The following is a 23,343-nucleotide window of genomic DNA, read 5'->3' as shown; positions in this document are numbered from 1 at the left end:
ATGCTTGATTAAGTAGATATAGCCACATCTGCTGTAATCATCAGTAAAAGTCACATAAAAAAGATTAGCATCCCTTGTGGCGGTTCTGAATGGTCCACACACATCAGTATGTATGAGATGCAACAGACCTTCACTCCTTTCACAAGTACCAGTGAAGGGCGACTTGGTCACCTTTCCAAGTAAATAAGATTCGCAAGTGTCATCCGACTTTAAGTCGAATGACTCCAAAACTCCATCCTTTTGGAGTTGGGCTATGCGCTTCTTGTTGACATGTCCAAGAAGACAATGCCACAAGCATGCTTTATCCAGATCATTGGAAGAATCAATGTGTAACACATTATTTCCTAGGTTATCTACAACATTTACAATTTCATATACACCATTGCAAGGTAATGCTTCAAAATTAAATACACGATTGTAATAAGCATTAATACCACCAATTTCATTATTAAAGGAAAAGGTAAAACGTTGTTTGTAAAAACTATGAAAGGAAAAAATATTTCTTTCCATATCGGCCGAGTAACAACAATTATTCAAATCTAAAATTAGACCATTACTAAGAAATAAAAAATAAACTCCAATCTTGGTCACAGGCGACATTTTCCTATTTCCCATGATTAAGTTTATCTTCCCATGCTCCACATCCCTACTTCTTTTTAGTCCCTGCAAATCAGAACAAATGGGAAATCCACAACCTGTATCAAGGACCCAAGAATTAGCATGTGATGAGTTTTTCGATTAAATAGTGTAAATACCTACAAAGGAGGGTTTGATCTTCCCATCCTTTATATCCTGCAAGTACTTGGGGCAGCTTCATTTCCAGTGCCCTTTTTCATGGCAGTGGAAGTACTCTGCATCCTTCAGATTAGAGGAATTAGCAGAACTAGCTTTGGTCCCACGAGAAGAGGATCCATCAAGAGACTTTCCCTTGCGGCTCTTGTCGGGAGCCTTCCTTTTCTTTCCCTTCCAATGTCTGATTGCCAGAACAGGGGCATGAGTAGTAGTGGTAGGAGTAGACACAACCGATTTGCCTTTCAGGTTGCTTTCTGCAGTCCTTAATAGGCCTTGAAGCTTGCTCAGAGTGATCTCCTCCTTGTTCATATGATAGGTCATACGAAACTGATCATAACAAGAAGGTAAAGAGTGTAGAATAATATCTATGGCCAACACTTCATCAAAATTGACATTCAATTTTAGCAAGCGGTCCACAAATCTCTGCATGTTTTGCAAGTGGGCCATGATGGGTTCACCATCCTTCATTTTGGTTGTGATCTTGGAGGCAATCATCTCATACCTCTCCTGCCGAGCACTTTGATGGTATCTTTCCATCAAATCATGATACATTTCATAAGGATAGTAGTCCTCATAGGACTTCTGTAGCTCAGTAGTCATGGTAGCAATCATAAGACACGACACCTTTGTCGCATCCCTCTCATGAGTAGTGTGTTCAACGATTTGTTCAGGAGTGGCTGAACATATTCTTTGTCCTCATAGCGAATATCCATTCTGATGTTATGATCAAGTCATTGAAGTTCGAGCCATCAAAAATGACCCTCCCACATAGGTTCATGAGGGATAAAGACCTTAAAGGAATTGCTGTGGAAGCATTGTTTAGGATAGACATCTGAAATGTAACACCTGGTTCCTAGTACGTATTTAAATTCAAGTATTGTTGTAATTTACTCTGGGACTCGACGAGTCGGGATACCGACTCGACGAGTAGGAGCTGTCTGGACAAAACCCTAATGTTTAGGGTTTGCACCCTACTTAAACACTTTATCTCGTCCCAAACCAGCCTGTATCACCCTCCCAACTCAGAGAAACCCTAGATTGAAACCCTAAACCCTTATTGAGTGTTCTTGAGCCTTTTTGGTGCTTTTGTGTGTGCTTGAAGTTGGAGAAGAAGAAGGAAGCTTGGAAGTTCAAGTAGAAGCAAGGAGATCCAGAAGTTTTACTTCATTCTCAGCTCATTCGAGGTAAAATGATGGAACCTTGACCATCTATCTCTTAGATTTTTATTTGGGGCTATTTCTACCCTCTTTATGAGTATAGAGAAGCAAAAATCGGATTTTATGGGTGTGCTTAGAGTTGTACTTCGGATCTGGGGCTATTGGGGGTCTTTATGGCATAAAGGTGCCAACTTTGTTGCCATAAACACCTCATGCATCTTGTAGACCTCCTTTAATGGCCTTTGAGCCAAAGGCCCCATGCATGTGCATCAAGTTTGTAGCTTTACGTATAAAATGGACCCTAGGAGGCCAGATCTATGGTTTTGATGCGTTAAGACCCATTATAATCGACTGTATAGTTTTGGACAAAGAGGGACTCGGTGAGTCGTTCTTGGGACTCGGCGAGTCGGGGTGTATTTTCCAGAAAATCCTTTCTGTTTATGGACCAAATGTTATGATCGAAGGTTCCCCAGTTGTTTACGTTCACTAGGGACCTGGAAATCATAGGACTCTGCGAGTGGATGAACAGACTCGGCGAGTTCAAGGCAATGTCCCAGCCACATGAAGACGGGCTCGACGAGTTCAAGGGGAACTCCGCGAGTCATAAACTGAACACCTTCTTATGGATGAAGATGAACTCGACGAGTTCAAGGGCGAACTCGGCGAGTTCAAGGGCGAACTCGGCGAGTCGGTTGAATATAGTTCGATGTGTTGTTGAAGGCGAACTCGTCGAGCTCTTGCTAGACTCGATGAGTAGGGACAGAATTATGGCATTCTGTGGATATGGGGACTCGACGAGTTGGCGGGCCAACTCGTCAAGTCGAGTCAACCAGATGTTGACTTTGACCAAAAGTTGGCTTTGACCAAGGATTTGATTTTGACTTTGACTTGGATTTGAGTAACTCTTGTAAGGGTTATGAGTATGAGTTGATAACTTAGAAAAGTTGTCGTGTAGGGATTGAGTAGTCGGGGAAAGTCAATTTTCACACCGAGGACAGTGTAGACACTACACGACATTGAGGTGAGTTACCCTTCAGTAGAAGTAGGTCTAAGGCACCAAGGCCGACCCACTAGTAGTTGATTACAGTTGAGATGACTGTTTTTGCGATAATTGTCTGGTTTGCTATTACTTGATGAGTAACACGCGATTCCCGGTACGCAGTTAATTCAAGCATTTCTTGTGTTTTTCTCTGGGACTCGACGAGTTGGAGGCCCAACTCGTTGAGTAGAGTCGAGATCCGCGGACAGTTTAAGTGACCTACTCGATGAGTCGGAAGACTGACTCGGCGAGTAGGTGTTGTTTGGGTAAAACCCTAAATTTCAGGGTTTGCACCCTATTTAAACCCCTTATCTAGGCCTCCATCGTCCCTATCACTCCCATAAAGCTGTATATCGAAACCCTAGCCATTATTATTGTGTTGTTGAGCCTTGTGGTGCTACTTTTTGTGTTTAAAACTTAGAAAGGAGAAGGAGACTTGTGAGACCAAGGGGAAACAAGAAGATCCAGAGTTTGGAGCTAATTTTCAGCTTTTTGGAGGTATGAAGCTGAACCTTTGTCTATAGATCTTGATTTTGGGCCTTTTCATACATCTTTCTAAGCCCTAGAGAGGTTGTATTCGGGATTAAGTGTTGGAATTCAGTGCATGCTTTAGATCCAGGTCTATTGGGGGGTTTTATGGCACAAAGGTGCCCATTTTGCTGCCATGAACACCCCATGCACCTTGGAGGCCATCTTTTATGGCTTTTTGGGCCAAAGAACTCTTGCATGTGCACCAAGTTGGAAACTTTACGTATGAAATGGACATTAGGAGGCCAGATTTATGATTTTGTGGTGTTAAGACCCATTTAAATCGACTGTATACTGTTGGTCAAGGATGGACTCGACGAGTTGTTCTTGGGACTCGGCGAGTCGCGGTGTAATGACTACCAAATCCTTTCTGTGGATGGACCAATTGTTAGGGAGGAAAGTCCCGTAGATGTTTAGACACGAAAAGGGACCTGGGAATCATGGGACTCGACGAGTGTATGAACAGACTCGGCGTGTCCAAGGCAATCTCCCAATCTTTGAAGATGGACTCGACGAGTTGTTCATACAACTCGGCGAGTCGTAGCCCAGACATATTCTTATGAGGGAGATGAACTCGTCGAGTTCAAGGAAGAACTCGGCGAGTCAGATGAAGATGGTATCGATGGTTTGAATGAAGGAGAACCCGTCGAGTTCTTGTTAGACTCGACGAGTGGAGTCAGTGTTGGATCGGGTTAGTGGAGTATGGACTCGATGATTTGGTAGATCAACTCGGCGAGTCAGGTCAACTGGGTGTTGACTTTGACCAATGTTGACTTTGCCTGGTTTTGGTATTGACCCTGGTTAGGTTTGTATGTTTAGTTTGATGACTTGAAGGTTGTCGTGTAGGGACTGAGGAGTCGAGGAGAGCCGGCCTTCACGTCAAGGACAGTTCAGACACTACACGACATCGAGGTGAGTTACCTTCCAGTAGAAGTGGGTCTAAGGCACCAAGGCCGGCCCACTAGTAATTGTTAGTTGGGATGATTATCTTTATGATAATTGTTGGATATGTGAGTATGCTAGATTGCTAGATATGTGAGTATGCTAGTTTTCTAGTTGCTATGTTATGTGAGATAGTACCAGTAGAAGGGGACTAGTCCCCGATTCGGTCACTAGGACCAATGGGTAGGTCGGACACCCCAGATATGTCTGAAAACATGATAATGATATGATATTATGTATTAGTAGTAGGGGTGAAATAGTCCCCGTGTTCGGTTGAGATAGACCGGAGGGTAGGTCGGCACCCCAGAATGGTTTGACATGGGTAGGTCAACACCACAGAATGGCTTGACATGGGTAGGTCAGCACCCCATAATGGCTTGACATGGCTAGGACGGGCGCCCCAGAATTGTCCGGCAGTATATATGCTATGTTATTGTATGGTATGTGGTATGATGGGGGACGTCACTAAGCTTTGTGCTTACAGTTTCAGTTTTGGTTTCAGGTACCTCTTCTTTCAAGGGGCAGGAGCTGGCGGTGTAGCAGTGCATCACACATACACACATGATTTCCGCTTAGATTTTTCTGGGTTTGTACTCTGATATTTCGTTACTTCAAGATGATTTGGTTTTGAGACATGATATTATGGTTTTATGTATTGACATGATCTTGGCAATGTTTTGATAAACTAATTCATAAATCACTTAATTAAAAACGAAATTTTTGGCCTCAAATTTTGGGATGTTACATGACGAGTTCTATGTGCCAGTATGATATTTTCTATGTGATAGAGGTAGTAGGAGGGGAATAGTCCCCTCATTCGGTCGTTAGGACTGAAGGGTAGGTCGGACACCCCAAATATGCCTGACAGCATGTTTATGATATGTTATTATGTGATAGTAGTAGGGGTGAAATAGTCCCCGTGACCGGGTGAGATAGACCGGAGGGTAGGCAAGCACCCCATAATGGCCTGACACGGGTAGGTCAACACCCCAGAATGGCTTGACATGGGTAGGTTAACACCCCAGAATGGCTTGACATGGGTAGGTCGGGCACCCCAGAATTGCCAGGCAGTATGTATGATTGCATGGTATGTGGTATGTTAGGGGAACTCACTAAGATTCGTGCTTACAGTTTTTAGTTTTGTTGTCAGGTACCTCTTCAGCTAAGGGGAAGGAGCCAGCAGGGTACCAGCGCATCGCACACATATGATTTCCGTTTTGAGAACCCTGGGATTGTACTATGATATTTTCCTATTTGTACACATATGATTTGTGACTTGATGTTTGAAATGATAAAAATAATGTTTTCCGTAAACGACTTTCATAAGTAATATAATTAAGCAAAAAAATTTGGGTCTCGTTTTTGGGATGTTACTTGAAAAGAAGAAGAACAAAGTTTAGATTAGATGATAATCTTTAATATTACACCCAATATTAAATATTAAGGCTAGGTCCCAACACAATATTCTACAATTGCAAAGAGGGATGCCGTAATCCAATTGTAAAATATTTAAAGGTAGGTAAATGACGATTTACCAATTTCCACCATGAAAAACGAAATAAATTATTAAGTTTTAATTGGTTTAAAATTCCTAGATCTTTGAGATTCATTGAACTTTTCAATGGCATGCTTAAATCTCGATTGTGCCCTTCAAGTTTGTGACTGGGATGCCGAGGATCACAAACAAGGTGTGAATAACCATGCTGGGAATGGGTGTCGTGTTGATGCAGAGGGGACATGTGATAGCATATGCATCGAGGCAGTTGAAGCCTCACGAGACGAGGTATCCCACCCACGATTTGGCGTTGGGGGCGGTGGTGTTTACCCTCAAGATTTTGTGCCACTATCTTTATGGTGTCCGATGTACCATATTGTGATAACCCGAAATTTTCTTTGTATAAACTCTACAGTCAAGCACTGCAAATATTAGTCAAATTTATTTCAGTACATTTTTGGCCGTTTTAAAGCCTGTTGGGTGTTTTTATTTAAAATTCGTCAAATGGACAAATAAAAGGAAGTATCTTCTAGGAGGAATGTGTAGCAAATAAACACTTCAACACCATAACAAGGTGTTTACGGCCAAACTTGGGGAGTTTGGGCCGTAAACTCCTCTTGACCTTGAACTCATGCTTAAGGCATGAGTTTACTCCCCACTTCCTCACTTTACACCTTCCAAGCTCAAGAACACCCAACTTTTTCTCTCAAGTATCATAACATACTTCTTCCAATCTTCCAAAAATGTAAGTCTTTCTTCTCTAGATTTGTTGTTATAACACTTAATCTAGTAGTTATACATGATTTCATCCGTGAAATCTCGTCTTTTTCATAGATCTTCAAGTGTTCTTCAAAACACCAAGAACACCAAGAACACACACTAGTGTTTTTGGGCCTTAAACACTCTTAAAAGCTTCCTATAAGTAAGTACACTCCTCGTAACTAGTTACTTACTTAGAATACTTGTTAAACCATTGTCCAACATCAAAAACCCCCAACAACACATGGGTTTACGGTCAAGGCATCTCCTTGAACCGTAAACACCATCAAGTGGTGTATAAGTGCCACTAACACCTTCTAGGACTTGGATATTGGACTAGAACCTTGCATGCATGAGCTAAAGACCCCAAACCACGAAATGGTAGGAGTTACCATGAGTTTACGGCCGTAAACTCATGGGTTTACGACCATAAACTCCAAGGGAGTGGTCCAAGAACCGTAAACTCCAATGAAGAGTCATTTTGAGCCCTAGTCCCTTCCTAAGCCTTGGATACAAGCCTAGATCACTTCCTTGAGGGGTATAAGACCTTAAAACACACAATGGTACAAATTACCATGAGTTTACGACCATAAACGCATGGTGGAAATGACCAAAAACAGTAAACTCATGTGTTGTTACCAAATGGGAAGTAAACTCCAATGTGAGGCCATACTCTCTTTAGATACAATCCTTTAGTACTCCTAGCACTTGAATCAAAGTGTTATCCTTGTATTAGGGTATTTTTACTTGATAAATTGGTGGTTAAATGAGTAATTGGATACATATATGTATCATTACATGTTAAATAGGATCCGTGTGTGTGTCCAAGTCTCCACTTGACACTTAGCATCCTATCCGGCACTTTCATCCAAACCACTCACTGCAGGTGAGTTCATACCCCTTAATCAACCTTTGAAACGATTTTAAATGCTTTTATGGGGGGGGGAATACAAGTTGAAACAGTCTAGTTATTGCTTTAATCATATGTGATTAATGACTAGAACAAACAGAAAGATTTACTACTACTTTCAAGTTACTATCCAATTTATGGTTTTCAAGCATTTCAAAACCCTTTTATTAAACTTTTAAATACTAAAATTGTTTCCAAAACTCTTTTAAACTTGCATTGTTTTCAAAACTCATATCTACACTAATATATTTATATAAGTAAGACTTGAAGGACTTAGGACTGATAGCTCACCTTATTTACTGTTCCTTGTTTGGTTGTGGACTTAGGGTATCCTGTTATTTGTCCGAAAGTCGTTGAATTCTTAGTTATATATATATATATATATATATATATATATATATATATATATATATATATATATATATATGTATATATATATATATATGTGTGTGTGTGTGTATTGGATATAAAAGCTTTCACTTCAGTACAGTACCTTTGTGTAACAAAGGCATACAAACGACCTTATTATTTAACTATAATAGGTATAGTTAAGGGATTTCTACTCACTATTACTATTACAACGACCCATACAAGAGTCAATACATTTATGAGTCACTACATAAGTACTACATTGAGAACAATACATGCTATACACTATACAAGAGAACATACTATACAATATACAAAGGAACATACTATATACTGGAAAGGTGAAAACATCACTACACTATGAACAGAATGTGAAATACTACTTCTCGATACGACACTTCATCGTGGTATCACTTTTTAACCAGAGTCTCCTGGAGGGAGAGCGGGCATTGTTTGTATAGATCTATACGGGACAGACACTCCCACATCCCGACTGCTAGCTACAGTCCCAGCCGAAAGGCCAAGGGGTGACAAAATGTTACCTCACTATATATGACCTGGAGGGTCATCAGTTATTCAGCCGTCGATCAGCATGGTTACATACGAGTTCACATTCAAACCTTTAATTAACCAATTAAGAATTAAAGGCAAAAATAGACTTTTCGAGGTGTATTGTTCATTTAATACCACCTGGAGTCTACATGTTACTACTTTAGACTCTCCAAGTGGTACTGTACATTTAGTACTACCTGGAGTCTGTACTTCATTTCTTTATGATTCTATCACATACTCATTTAAGTAAACTATATTTTCATAATGATAGTTTCACTGGGGAAAACCCTTACATTTACGAAAGAATAAACATTCAAACAATCGAGTCTTGGTAGAAGACTACATCTTACTGGAAAATATAGGATTTTTTAGGGAGTATACTATTTACAAACATTTGAAAACAGTTACTACATTACATTATTACAAACATTTTTATACAAGCAATGACACTAATTACTTATGAACTCACCGACTTTATGCTGATAAACTCTTTCAAAATAACTTGTATTCTCAAGTCATCAGTAGACAGGTACATATGAAGCTTTTGAGAAGATGGAGCACATACAAGACTCATCTTTTATTTTGATTATACTTTTGGTGTCTTACAAAGTATACAGAACACGCTTGTATTGCAATTATTATATTAATGCAATGGATGTTGTTGCTTGTTTTTACTATTATGCATTGTTGTGATACTGTACATGACGTCCTCCACCCCAGAATGTTTCCGCCGTTCCGGTTTTGGGGTGTGACACATATACGTGGACCATAAGAGCCTGAAGTACCTTATGGATCAGCCCAACCTGAACATGAGAAAACGGAGGTGGTTGGATGTAGTGAAAGACTATGACTGTCACATTTTGTATCACCCTGGCAAGGCTAATGTGGTGGCCGATGCCCTGACTCATAGAGGAGCAAGTGCTTCGATCCGAGACGTGTGCATGAGGATGACGGTGATGACTCCAGTCTTATATACCATCCGAGAGGCCCAAGAGGTAGCCATGAGACCAGAGAACCGTAAGAGGGAGTGGGTGATTGGGAAGATTTCATAGTTTGAGACTGATATTCGGGGGCTTGTGACCTTCCGTGGTCGGATATGGGTGCCATATACGGGTTGAGCTCGATGTATTTTGATGGAGGAGGCCCATAGGTCGAGATTCTCCATCCATCTGGAGGCCACAAATATGTATTTGGACTTTAAAAAGGATTATTGGTGGCCCAGTATGAAGAGAGATGTGGCATGGGTAGTCGAGAGATGCTTGACCGGTCGTAAGGTCAAGGCGGAGCACCAGCGTCCTCATGGCCAGTTACAACGTTTGGAGATTCCCCTGTGGAAGCGGGAACAGATCTCCAAGGATTTTATTACCAAGTTACCGAGGACTGCGTGAGGTGTCGATGCGATATGGGTGATTGTAGATCGGTTGACGAAGAGTGCTCACTTCCTGGTGATAAGTGGGAGCTCTTCTGTCACAACTAGGAAATTCTATATCCTTGTAACTATAACAATGATAGCCATTGTAACCAAAATTTTGAAAGCATGCTTGATGTTTATTCAATGATAACATAACTCCATGAAAAACTCTATACAAACACTTCAATTGGTCAACGAAAGATTGGAAACACTAAGAATCCCAGCATAAGTCCGTTTTGGACTAGGATTTCCTTATTGGGCCTAATGGACCAATAAGTTTCCAATTTGACTATTTTGGGCTTAGAACCCTTAAATGGGCCCTAATTGGACCCACTTTCAAGAAACCTAACATTTGAGCCATAATGGATCCAAAATGAATTGAATTGTCCTTAATGGGCCTTGTTGGGCCATAACAAAACAAATTAACCCTAATGGACGATAAAACCCATTCTTTTATGCTAATTCGGCCGTGAACTATCCAAAGGAGCCCAATAGGTCGAAAACCTTCTCTATGAACTTCATAGTTTCGAACCAAGGCCAGAAGTGGGCCAAATTAATCCATATCTTCTTTCATTAGGCACATTTTAGCCCAAGAAAAAAAAGAGAGAGAGAAATGAGATTAATGGGAGATTAAGGGGGGTGACACCTCAAAATTGTATGTTGGATAATAATGCACCATTCTCACATCCCCATGCATCTATCACTTCACTCTCTCTCTTCTTCCCTCTACTTTTGTACCCTCGGCCGAACACACACACCCTCAGCACCTTTAACTTTCATTTCAAACTCTCTCAAACCTTTCAAGAACATCTTCTTACCTCCCTCAAAATCTCGAAAATTAGTGTGGCTCCAAGAAGATATTTCACTTATATCACCATCATTGGTAAGTTATTGTTATACATAAGTCTTGGTTTCCATTCTTAAGCTAATAACAACTCCTTATATGACTTCATTTGGTGATCATACTTCCCAGAAAACCTCTAAGTTCGAAAGTTCTCTTCAAGGAAGTGTCTAATGCCAAAAACCACACCATCTTCTTCCATTCTTCTTCAAAACCGAAACCATAAACCCAAGGTTAGTTCATACCCCCTTGTTTTTGGTTTTTTCTTGTTTTTGGGGGGATATTACAAGTGTTATGTGTTGATCTATGTGTGTTTGCATTTTATATGTGATTTTCTTTGGTTTGTGTTGTGAAAATGTGATATTATTTGTTATATCTTGAGATCTATGGCTAAAGTGTGAAGGATACATAAACAAAAACATAATAAACAACATACTTCAAAGATCTAAGAGTCTTTATGTTCAAGAAGTGAAAAACAAGGCCAAAGATTTTCATAATATGGTATATATCTATATAAAATATGATTTCTATGGAAATAATGTTTCTCAAAGGACCAAAAACATAAATTTTTGCTTATTGGGCTTATATTTGGGCCCCTACAGTTTTTGGGCCCAAATTTGCGAAAAGGATGAAACTTGGGGCTGAAATTGTAAATTTATCAAAGTATAAATAAAAAAAATGAATAAAATAAATTTAGTGGTTGAAAATGACCCTTTTTGCTAAATTGGACTAATAATGCAAAGTTTTTAGATTTTGGGCCAAAATTGTAAAACTTACGGCAAATGGGCCAAAAATGTAAAATTTTAGCAAATAAGGGCTGAAAATGTCAAAAGTTGTATTTTGGGCTGAAATTATAATTTATGATTTTATTTGGGCCGAAAATGCCAAGTTAAATAATCTAATGGACTAAAATGTCATTTTTCATCAAAAAGGACTAAAAGTGTCATTTTGCACCATTAAGGGCTGAAAATGTAAACTTTGTATGAAAAAGGGACTGAAATGGTCAAATAAACATTTTGGGCCAAATATGTAAATTCCTATACAATTGGATCAAAGATATAAATTTTTACAACATGAAGGTTTAAAAATGGTATTTTTATAAAAACTAAGAATATCGTTATAAACCAACATTGAGTATTTTAACATCGAAAGTAAACACTAAGTGTAAACCAAATCCCACACTACAACTTATAACGAGAAACAGATAAACGATTCAATGGTTGGGCCCAATATTTCCTATTCGTGCTTATTGGGCCTTCGTGACCCAATTATACGATTATTGGGCCCAATATAATCAAAACATGTTTATTGGGCCTTGATGACCCAATTACATGCCTAATTGGCCTTCATCATCTTAAACATGCTATTGGGCCTTAGTAGCCCATTTGCATTGCGAATATGGCCCTAAACTTTTATCATATGCTCAATGGGCTATAACGTGTCCGTAGCATACTCTACAGCCTATAATAACATACATGATTAGTGGGCCACCGTTGTCCTCCTTCATGTCTGTTAGGCTTACTTCATATTCACGTAAACATCATTTCGGGTTGTTAAACAAGGTTATTCAATTTCATTGGGATTTAGTGAGAAATAACTGGTGGCACCAATAACTGTCGGCTGTAGCCTGTACTTATAATCAGAGTCTCCTGGAGGGAGAGCGAGAGTTTGTGTATAGATCTATACGGGGGTGACTTCCCCACACTCGAGCTATTCGCTACAGTTAGACTCAGCCAGTCTAGGGTGACAAAATCTTGATCAAAACCGGCGTTAGGAAAAATGCAATGACAGGCGAATTAGTCACTATTATGCATGGTTATAACGACTCACATAGAGATCCATTACCATATAAGTACTCATGGGAAATCATATTCATACACCGTGACGATGCAAAGTGATTTATACAATAATACAAAACTATCATAGTATTTAAATTGGAAAACATCGGGTTTTCCGGGGAACGACATTAATCACTTCTACATACAACAATTACAATACAAGGAACAATTATGAAAGGCATTCACTTTTACATGTTTTGAAATCACATACATATACACTTATGGGATCATCACATCTTTTTTTCGTAAACAGTTTTTATTACAGAAAATATCGGATTTTCTGGGTTTTACAAACAATACAACCTATTTTTTTTATATCAAACATGCTTATGAACTCACCAACATTATATATGTTGACCGTTTTCAAAATTACTTGTATTCTCAGGTAACCGTTAGAATGAAGAATCATCAAGCGTGTTTCTGAAATTTCTTTTGTGCAATGTCAACCGTTAAACAATTTATGTTCTGTGATGTTGTAATGTAAACAATGTACTTGGTGTGAACAAGGTCAGTTGTAATGTATTAATTCATGGTGATGTTTAAGTTATGTTTCATGTATATTCATTGTGATGATATTTCAATTTAAGTCACACGAGCCCTCAGACGTTTCCGCCGTCTGGTTCGGGGGTGTGACAGGTTGGTGTCAGAGCTTTGTTTATAGTGAACTAGCATATCTAACCGTACATGATATGCAACTATAAACATAATGGGAATAAATAACTCTGAACAAAAATAAAATTTCATACTTATGTGCTTATATTAAAAACAACAATATAACAACATTTAAAAGTCTTTGGAGGAATCGAACATTTTCGATTGTGCTCGGACAGTTATGAAGCCGTAATGGGGGTAAATGTAGCCTGATCAACTACATTCACCCAAAGTACGACTGTCATGTGCCCGTGTATGATTGTAATGATTGATAAAACAAAAACTTACTACCCAGAAGAAGAAAACTTCATTTCTACAAAATTTACCCTCTTTACGCGTTCCTCATCACAAATTTCTCGCACAGTCACCATGGAGGAGGAGCATCAAGGCATTCAGTTTCACCAGGCCCTGGTGGACCACGGAATGATTGAAGACGACCCCGAGGAAGGACAAGGGGCAGCACCCCGCATTGATCCCAACGAGTACACTGATACGGACTACGAGTTTGATGGGACTGATGACGACATGGAGGAGCAAAGAGACACTGACGAAGCCCCCGTCAAAACAAATACCGACGAGGCACACTAGGACCACCCTGCTCCACCAGGAAATCCCGTTGGTGAGGATCGTTCTATGAAGGCAGAGGCTGCCACACTTTGGCAATAGCTATTTGCCATAGAGGCACGAGCCGTGCAGGCTGAGTAGGAAAGGGATGAGGTCATTGGGGAAATGACCGAGATGGCTCAGTTATTGACACAACATTTTGGGATATGATTTCGCTACCACCGTCAGACACTTCCTAGTGTGTTTAGAATCAGTAGACCCCTACTAGTGTTATGTTCCTATTATGCGCATTACGTTATGTATTGCCGACTCTATGTTTAAGTGATCACAAAACTCATAGAGTCGTTATGCTGCCAAAGTTTGTACCCTTATATATGCCCCTTCGGGCAAATTTTCATGTATCAAAGGCGGATATTATTAGTGGAAAATATTATGTGTTTTATCGTGATGTTGTTACCTGCTATGTGTTTTATATTCTTATTATTTTGTGTAAATCTATGGAACCACTTAGATGCACAATCGATTCACGGAATTCCCAACTTAAATACGATGCGTACTTAACATCTTTCTGCTCCATGACAGCAAGATGCCGCAAAGACCACACCGTGGAAACAATCAACCACCGCCGCCACCAGAAATCAACTCAGTTGCATTTCAAGCGGCTGTATCTGCTGCAGTCATAGCAGCGCTGGCGCAGTTTCACAATGGACACAATGGTGGAGGCAATGGACAGGGGGCCGGAAGTTCAAACAACGGAATGAACCAGGGGCCTACCAAGACATGCTCTTACAAAGATTTCACCAACGCCAAACCGCGGACCTTTAATGGCACAGGGGGGAGTAATAACCCTGAAAAGATGGATTGAAAAGGTGGAATCAGTGTTCGAGATATGCGGATGCCCTAAAGAATTCAAGGTGAAGTTTGTAGCATGTACATTTGTTGATCAAGCCCTCACATGGTGGAATGGACATGTCGAGGCTATGACTCTTCCGGTGGCTAATGTCATGCCATGGGCGGAATGGAAAGAAATTATAATGGCTGAATACAGCCAGCGTGGCGAGGTTCAGAAAATGGAGCAAGAGTTATGGAACCTCACAGTCCGAAACTCCGACATCGATACCTACATATCAAGGTTTAGTGAACTGTCTCTTTTGTGCCCTGGCATGATTACGTCGGAAGGAAAGAAGATCGAACGATTCATCTGGGGATTAACCTCCCCAATTCAAGGAAACGTGATTGCCGCGAATCCTGAAACCGTTGACAGCGCCAAGAGGTTGGCCAAGAAGTTGTACGACCACAACAACAAGAAGGGCGAAAAAGCAGGGGAAACTGAAAGCAAGAAGGAGAGCGATAACAAGAAGGGAAAGAATAACAAGCGGAAGGGACGACAAGTGTCACAACTAGCAAATTTGGCTAGGAAGTTCTACTCTTATGTAAGCATTATCAATGGCAACAATTGTAACCATGACTTGAAAACATGATGTTTATTCAATAACAACAAGATTCCATCAATCACTCTATCCAAACACTTTAAATAGTCAACAATGATAATGGCTGAATACAGCCCGTGTGGCGAGGTTCAGAAAATGGAGCAAGAGTTATGGAACCTCACAGTCCGAAACTCCGACATCGATACCTACATATCAAGGTTTAGTGAACTGTCTCTGTTGTGCCCTGGCATGATTACGTCGGAAGGAAAGAAGATCGAACGATTCATCTGGGGATTAACCTCCCCAATTCAAGGAAACGTGATAGCCGCGAATCCTGAAACCGTTGACAGCGCCAAGAGGTTGGCCAAGAAGTTGTATGACCACAACAACAAGAAGGGCGAAAAAGCAGGGGAAACTGAAAGCAAGAAGGAGAGCGATAACAAGAAGGGAAAGAATAACAAGCGGAAGGGACGACAAGTGTCACAACTAGCAAATTTGGCTAGGAAGTTCTACTCTTATGGAAGCATTATCAATGGCAACAATTGTAACCATGACTTGAAAACATGTTGTTTATTCAATAACAACAAGATTCCATCAATCACTCTATCCAAACACTTTAAATAGTCAACAATGATAATGGCTGAATACAGCCCGCGTGGCGAGGTTCAGAAAATGGAGCAAGAGTTATGGAACCTCACAGTCCGAAACTCCGACATCGATACCTACATATCAAGGTTTAGTGAACTGTCTCTGTTGTGCCCTGGCATAATTACGTCGGAAGGAAAGAAGATCGAACGATTCATCTGGGGATTAACCTCCCCAATTCAAGGAAACGTGATAGCCGCGAATCCTGAAACCGTTGACAGTGCCAAGAGGTTGGCCAAGAAGTTGTACGACCACAACAACAAGAAGGGCGAAAAAGCAGGGGAAACTGAAAGAAAGAAGGAGAGCGATAACAAGAAGGGAAAGAATAACAAGCGGAAGGGACGACAAGTGTCACAACTAGCAAATTTGGCTAGGAAGTTCTACTCTTATGTAAGCATTATCAATGGCAACAATTGTAACCATGACTTGAAAACATGATGTTTATTCAATAACAACAAGATTCCATCAATCACTCTATCCAAACACTTTAAATAGTCAACAAAAGATTGGAAACCCTAAAAATCCTGGTTTAAGTCCAATGTGGACTAGGATTTTCTTATTTGGGCCTAATGGCCCAATAAGTCTCCAATTTGACTAGTTTGGACTTATAACTCTTAATTGGGCTCTAATTCAACCCACCTTCATAAGAATGGACATTTTGGGCCATATTGGGCCTGAAAATGGAATAAACTTCTCCAATAAGCCTTATTGGGCCATAACTAGCCTAATTAACCTTGTTGGGCCATAACAAATGTAAATAGAGCCCTAATGGGCCATAAAACTCATTATTTTATACAATATGGGCCGTGAACCTTCCAAAGGATAAATGTAGCCTGATCAACTACATTTCTTCAGAATACAACTATCACATGCCCTGGGGCGATCACGATGGTCAGTAAACCTAAGGCATACCCTCTTGTTAAATAGGAGGAGAACATCAATCCAATTTTATAACAACTAAAAATATCTTAGGATTAATAATGGTTTAATTATATACCCTCCTTACGTGTTCCTCGTCACAGTCACCATGGCAGAGGAGCATCAAGGCATTCAGTTTCACCAGGTCTTGGTGGACCACGGAATGATTGAAGACGACCCCGAGGAAGAACAAGGGGCAGCACACGACATTGGGCCCGACGAGTACACGGACACGGACTACGAGTTTGATGGGACCGATGATGACATGGAGTAGGAAAGAGACACACACAAAGCCTCCGTCACACCACCTACCGACGAGACACATCAGGACCACCCTGCCCCACCGGGGAATCCCGTGGGAGAGGATGGCTCTCCGGAGGCTGAGGCTGCCGCACTACGGCAACAACTATTTGCCATGGAAGCACGAGCGGAGCAGGCTGAACTGGAAAGGGATGAAGTCATTGGAGAGATGACTGAGATGGCCCAGTTGTTGGCACAACATTTCGGAATATGATTTCGCCACCACCGTTGGGCGCCCCTTAGTGTGTTTAGGACCAGGTTTACCCTACTAGTGCTATGTTCTCTTATGATTACCATGTTATGTACTACCGACTCCATGTTTAAGTGATTACACTACTCATAGAGCCGTTATGCTGCCGAACTTTGTACCCTTATGTATGCACCTTAGAGAAAATTTTCATGTATCAAAGTACGGATATTATTAGTGGAAAATATTATGTGTTTATTTGTGATGTTGTGATCTGCTATGTGTTTTATACTCTTATTGTTTGGTGTAAATATATGGAAGCACTTAAATGCAAAATCGACTCACGAAATTCCCAACTTAATACAACACGTACTCAACATCTTTCTGTTCCATAACAGCAAGATGCCGCAAAGACCAAACCGCGGAAACAATCAACCACCGACACCACCGGAAATCAACTCAGCTGCATTTCAAGCATCTGTATATGCTACAGTCACAACAACAATGGCGCAAATCCACAATGGGAACAATGGTGGAGGAAACGGGCAGGGGGCCGGAAGTTCAAACAACGGGATGAACCAAGGACCTATCAAGGCATGCTCTTACAAAGATTTCACCAACGCCAAGCCACGAACCTTTAATAGTATAGGGGGAATGATAACCCTGAAGAGATGGATTGAAATGGTGGAATCGGTGTTCGAGATATGCGAATGCCCTAAAGATGTCAAGGTGAAGTTTGCAGCATGTACATTTGCTGATCAAGCTCTCACCTGGTGGAATGGACATGTGGAGGCTATGACTCTTCCGGTGGCTAATGCCATGACTGGGAACTCACAGTCCGAAACTCCGACATCGATGCCTACAGATCGAGCTTTAGCGAACTGTCCCTGTTGTGCCCTGGCATGATTACTTCTGAAGGGAAGAAAATCGAACAATTCATCTGGGGATTAACTCCCCCAATTCAAGGAAACATGATTTCTGCGAATCCAGAGACGTTTGACAGTGCCAAGAGGTTGGCCAAGAAATTATATGACCACAACAACAAGAAATGCGAGAAGGTAGGGGAAACTGAACTCAAGAAGGAGAGTGACAACAAGAAAGGAAAGAATAACAAACGGAAGGCACCGAGTCGTCAAAGAAACAACAGACGGTGACAGTTCATGCTGCAACCACCCAAGTTCCCTCCACACCACATGCTCTAGCCTCATCCACCCCAAGTGCCCCTAAGCAGTGTTCAGGGAATCTCCCAAAGTGCAACAAGTGCAATCTCCATCACAATGGTGAATGTAAGGAGATGCATTGTACTAGTTGCAACCGAAAGGGTCACACGGAAAAATACTGTAGGACCTATCCTCCCTAGAACCAGCAACAAGGAAACAACAACAACCGCAACAACAACAACAACACCAACAACAACAACGACAACAACGATGGGGCTAGCCACACCTGTTATGGATGTGGAAGGACTGGACATTTCCGTTGAAACTGCCCCAATAGCCACAACCAAGGGAATGGAGGAGCAGGGAGAGTGCTGACCATGGGTCAAGGAGAAGCGGTTCAGGATCCCGCTGTTGTCACTGGTATGTTTCTCCTTAACCACACATATGCATGCATTCTGTTTGATACCGGGGCAGAGCGAAGTTTTATGAGTAATAAATTCAAACATATGCTAAAACAACTACCCCAAAAGCTTAATGAAACCTTTACGGTGGAAATGGCTAATGGGAAAACAGAATCAACCGGGGAAATCTACGTAGGATGTACCCTAACCTTAAATCACCACGCCTTTCAAATAAACTTGATGCCTGTAACTATTAGGAGTTTCAATGTGATTTTCGGCATGGATTGGTTGAGCCCCTATCATGCCGAAATTATGTGTTGTGAGAAGCCCGTTCGCCTTCATCTCCCTAACCACGAAACCCTAGTTATATACGGAGACAAACCCAGTACGAACCTTCGTCTCATCTCGTGCATTAAGGCACAGAAGTGTCTACAAAAGAAGGACTTGGCGTTTCTGGCTCATATAGTGCATAAGTCCAAGGAAGAGGTCAATATTCGAGACATCCCAGTGGCTTGCGACTTCCCGGATGCCTTTCCTGAAGACCTTCCGGGGATACCCCCAGAAAGACAAGCGTACTAAGCAAAGTCGCATTCCGATTGTGAAAGTTCGATGGAACGCGAAGCGTGAACCAAAATTCACATGGGAACGCGAAGACCAGATGAAGAAAAAGTACCCTCACTTATTCTCACAGACTCAAATCTAGCTTCAAAAAGAATTTCGGGACGAAATTCCCTCTAACGGGGAGATGATGTCACAACTAGGAAATTCTATCTTCTTGTAACTATAACAATGATAGCCATTGTAACCAAAATTTTGAAAGCATGCTTGATGTTTATTCAATGACAACATAACTCCATCAAAAACTCTATACAAACACTTCAATTGGTCAATGAAAGATTGGAAACACTAAGAATCCCAGCATAAGTCCGTTTTGGACTAGCATTTCCTTATTGGGCCTAATGGACTAATAAGTTTCCAATTTGACTATTTTGGGCTTAGAACCCTTAAATGGGCCCTAATTGGACCCACTTTCATGAAACCTAACATTTTCAGCCATAATTAACCCTAATTGGACCCACTATGTTGGGCCGTAACAAAACAAATTAACCCTAATGGACCATAAAACCCATTCTCTTATACTAATTGGGCCGTGAACTATCCAAAGGAGCCCAATGGGTCGAAAACCTTCTCTATGAACCTCATAGTTTCGAACCAAGGCTAGAAGTGGGCCAAATTAATCCATATCTTCTTTCCTTAGGCCCATTTTGGCATGTCACACCCCAAAACCGGAACGGCAGAAATGTTCAGGGGTGGAGGACGTCATGTACAGTATCACAACAATACAAAGTAGTAAACAAGCAACAACATCATCCATTGCATTAATAATATAATTTAATATAGGTGTGTTCTGTCAAGTTTTATAGACACCAAAAATATACATCAAAATAAAAGATGAGTCTTGAACAAGCTCCATCTTCTCAAAAACCTGGCTCCGGTACCTGTCTACTGGCGACCTGAGAATACAGGTTATTTTGAAAGAGTTTATCAGCTTTAAAGCTGGTGAGTTCATAAGTATATTAGTGTCTGTATTTGTTATGAAAGTGTTTGTAAGTCTTGTAATGTATAAGTTTTGTAAAAGTTTGTAATTGTTTGAACTCTCCTAGAAAACCCTATGTTTCCTACTAAAAGTAGCCTTCTACCAAGGCATCTAGTATATGTGTGTGTGTCTCTTGTAAGAGTGTGTTTTTTCCCAAATCTGACTATCATTAACCAAAAATATAGTTTTTACATTATTGTTTATTGTGTGAATATCACAAAGTAAATGTAAAGGGAAAATGAAATAGTACTGTAGTGTTGTATTAAGTAACTACTGTTGTACTAATTACTTTAAACCAATTGTTATTTAAAGTACCATGTGATCGGCATGTATCCTGCTACCGACTCTATAGAAAAACGACGATGTAAGACGTCGTAAGAAATGACGTTTGGCACCCGTAGACTTGCAATTCCCACTGTAGCGAGCAACAAGGTGTAGGATGGTCAATCCAGTATAGATCTATACACAAACTCATACGCTCCCCATTTAAGGAGATTCTGGATACAAAACGGGTCATGACAGGCAGTGTCATGCCCCCGTTAAGTGGCTCACATAACTGTAAGTAATGTATATGTATATCTATATGTATGTGCTAGTTGTATTGTGTGTTCTTTCTCTGTCTAGTCTGTATGTTTTGTTTCTCATCACTGTGTATTATGTTTGTTTCTCATCACTAGGTATTATGTTTGTTTCTCATCACTATGTATTACTCATGAATGAACTGACTCATTGTATGTTTCATTGTTCTAGTAATAGTATCTTCCTAAACTATACCTATTATAGTTTACTAGTAATGTTGTTTGTGTATATGAACATGTTTGTATACCTTTGCTACCCAAAGGCATTTAACTGAATGAAAGAAGTAACATTTTATATCTATACACATATACATGATATATAACTAGGATTCAAACGACCTTCGGACAAATAACCCGATTACCCTAAGTCCACAACCAAACAAGGAACAGGAAGTAAGGTGAGCTATCAGTCCTAAGTCCTTTCAATCCTACTTATATAATTATATCCATATAGATACACAAAATATAAGTTAAAAGAGTTTAATAAAAGTATTTGATATGTAAAAGAGTTTGTAAAACAGTTTGAAGTAAAATAGTTTGATAACACAGTTTGAAAAGTAAGAAATCCACTTGTTTGGTAGTTATTAATCACATGTGATTGATATAATAACTATAATAGTTCAACTTGTATTCCCCCCCATAAAAGCATTTAAAACATTTAAAAGGTTAATTAAGGGGTATGAACTCACCTGTAGTGAGTGGTTTGGATGAACTGATGATATAGGATTGCTAGGTGTCAAGTGAAGACTTGTACACACACAATGATCCTAGTTAACATATAATAACACATATATGTATCCAATTATTCTTTAAACAACTAATTAACAAAGTTAAGACATCCTAGGACATGTAAAACACCTTATTTAAGTGCTATAAGTCCTAAGGATTGCATCTAAGTGTTATAGGACATTGCTATTGAGTTTAGGGTTCAAGGGGACCCTTTATTGGAGTTTACGGTTTTGTGACCATAACTCATTGAGTTTACGGTCATAAACCCATGAGTTTATGGCCGTAAACTCATGTTTCTTTGACTATTTTGTGTTTTGAAGCCTTAAAGATCACAAGAAGCATTCCTACTTCATGTTTAAGCCTTAGGAAGAGATTAGGGCACCATTTCACTCCTTTTAGGAGTTTACGGTCCTTGGACCATTTCCCTTTGGCTTTACGGCCGTAAACCCAAATGGTTTATGATCTTTTGATGTTTTCAAGTACTAAGCACATCAAGGAAGGGATCTAGGCTAGTTTCCAAGGCTTAGAAGGGACTAGGGCACACTTTGGCACCCTTTTTGGGGTTTACGGTCCAAGAACATCTTGGACCGTAAACACCTTTGATCCTTGGTTTCTTGGGTGTTTTCTTGATGTTTAGAAGTGTAACAAGCTCTATAATACTCTAGGATAGAAGTACTTACTAGGTAGAAGCTTGAAAAGGTGCTAAAAGTCCAAGAACACTAGTGTGTGTTCTTGGTGAAACTTGAAGATCTACACTTTTGGAATGATTTCACGGATGGAATCATGTTAGATCACTAGGTTAAGGTATATATCAACTTAATAGGGTAAGAAACACTTACAAGTTGAAGATCTTGAAGAAATGTTGGATGATACTTGAGAGAGAATTGAGATTTGGATCTTGAAAATGTGAAAAATGGTAAAATGTGACTAAGTGTCATATTTATACCCCCTTTTAGGGTTTATGACCATAAACACCTTTGTTTAGACCGTAAACTCCAAACTCTTGGAGTTTTGGAAGAATATTGTTACACAATAAACCCTAGGCATCCTCTCTCCTGTTATCTCCTGAAGTACTATCTTAAAATACTCAAACTTATTCCAAAAAGCTTGAAAATTAGGAGAAACAGTTTTGACTCCTATTGAAGTGAATGGTTGTACAGAATAGAAAATTCGGGTTGTCACACGGCCCAAGATAAAAAAAAGAGAGAAATGAGATTAATGGGAGATTAAGGGGGGGGGGGGGGTGACACCTCAAAATTATATGTAGGATAACAATGCACCATTCTCACATCCCCATGCATCTATTACTTCACTGTCTCTCTTCTTCCCTCTTCTTTTCTACCCTCGGCCGAACACACACACCCTCACCACCTTCAACTTTCATTTCAAACTCTCTCAAACCTTTCAATAACATCATCTTACCTCCCTCAAAATCTCGAAAATTAGTGTGGCTTCAAGAAGATCTTTCACTTATGTCACCATCATTGGTAAGTTATTGTTATACATAACTCTTGGTTTCCATTCTTAAGCTAAGAACAACTCTTTATATG

Source organism: Lactuca virosa, chromosome 7, assembly GCF_052849685.1.
Source record: "Lactuca virosa cultivar CGN04683 chromosome 7, Lactuca_virosa_CGN04683_v6, whole genome shotgun sequence".
Taxonomy (NCBI): Eukaryota; Viridiplantae; Streptophyta; class Magnoliopsida; order Asterales; family Asteraceae; genus Lactuca; species Lactuca virosa.
Note: the sequence above shows the minus strand (reverse complement) of the source record.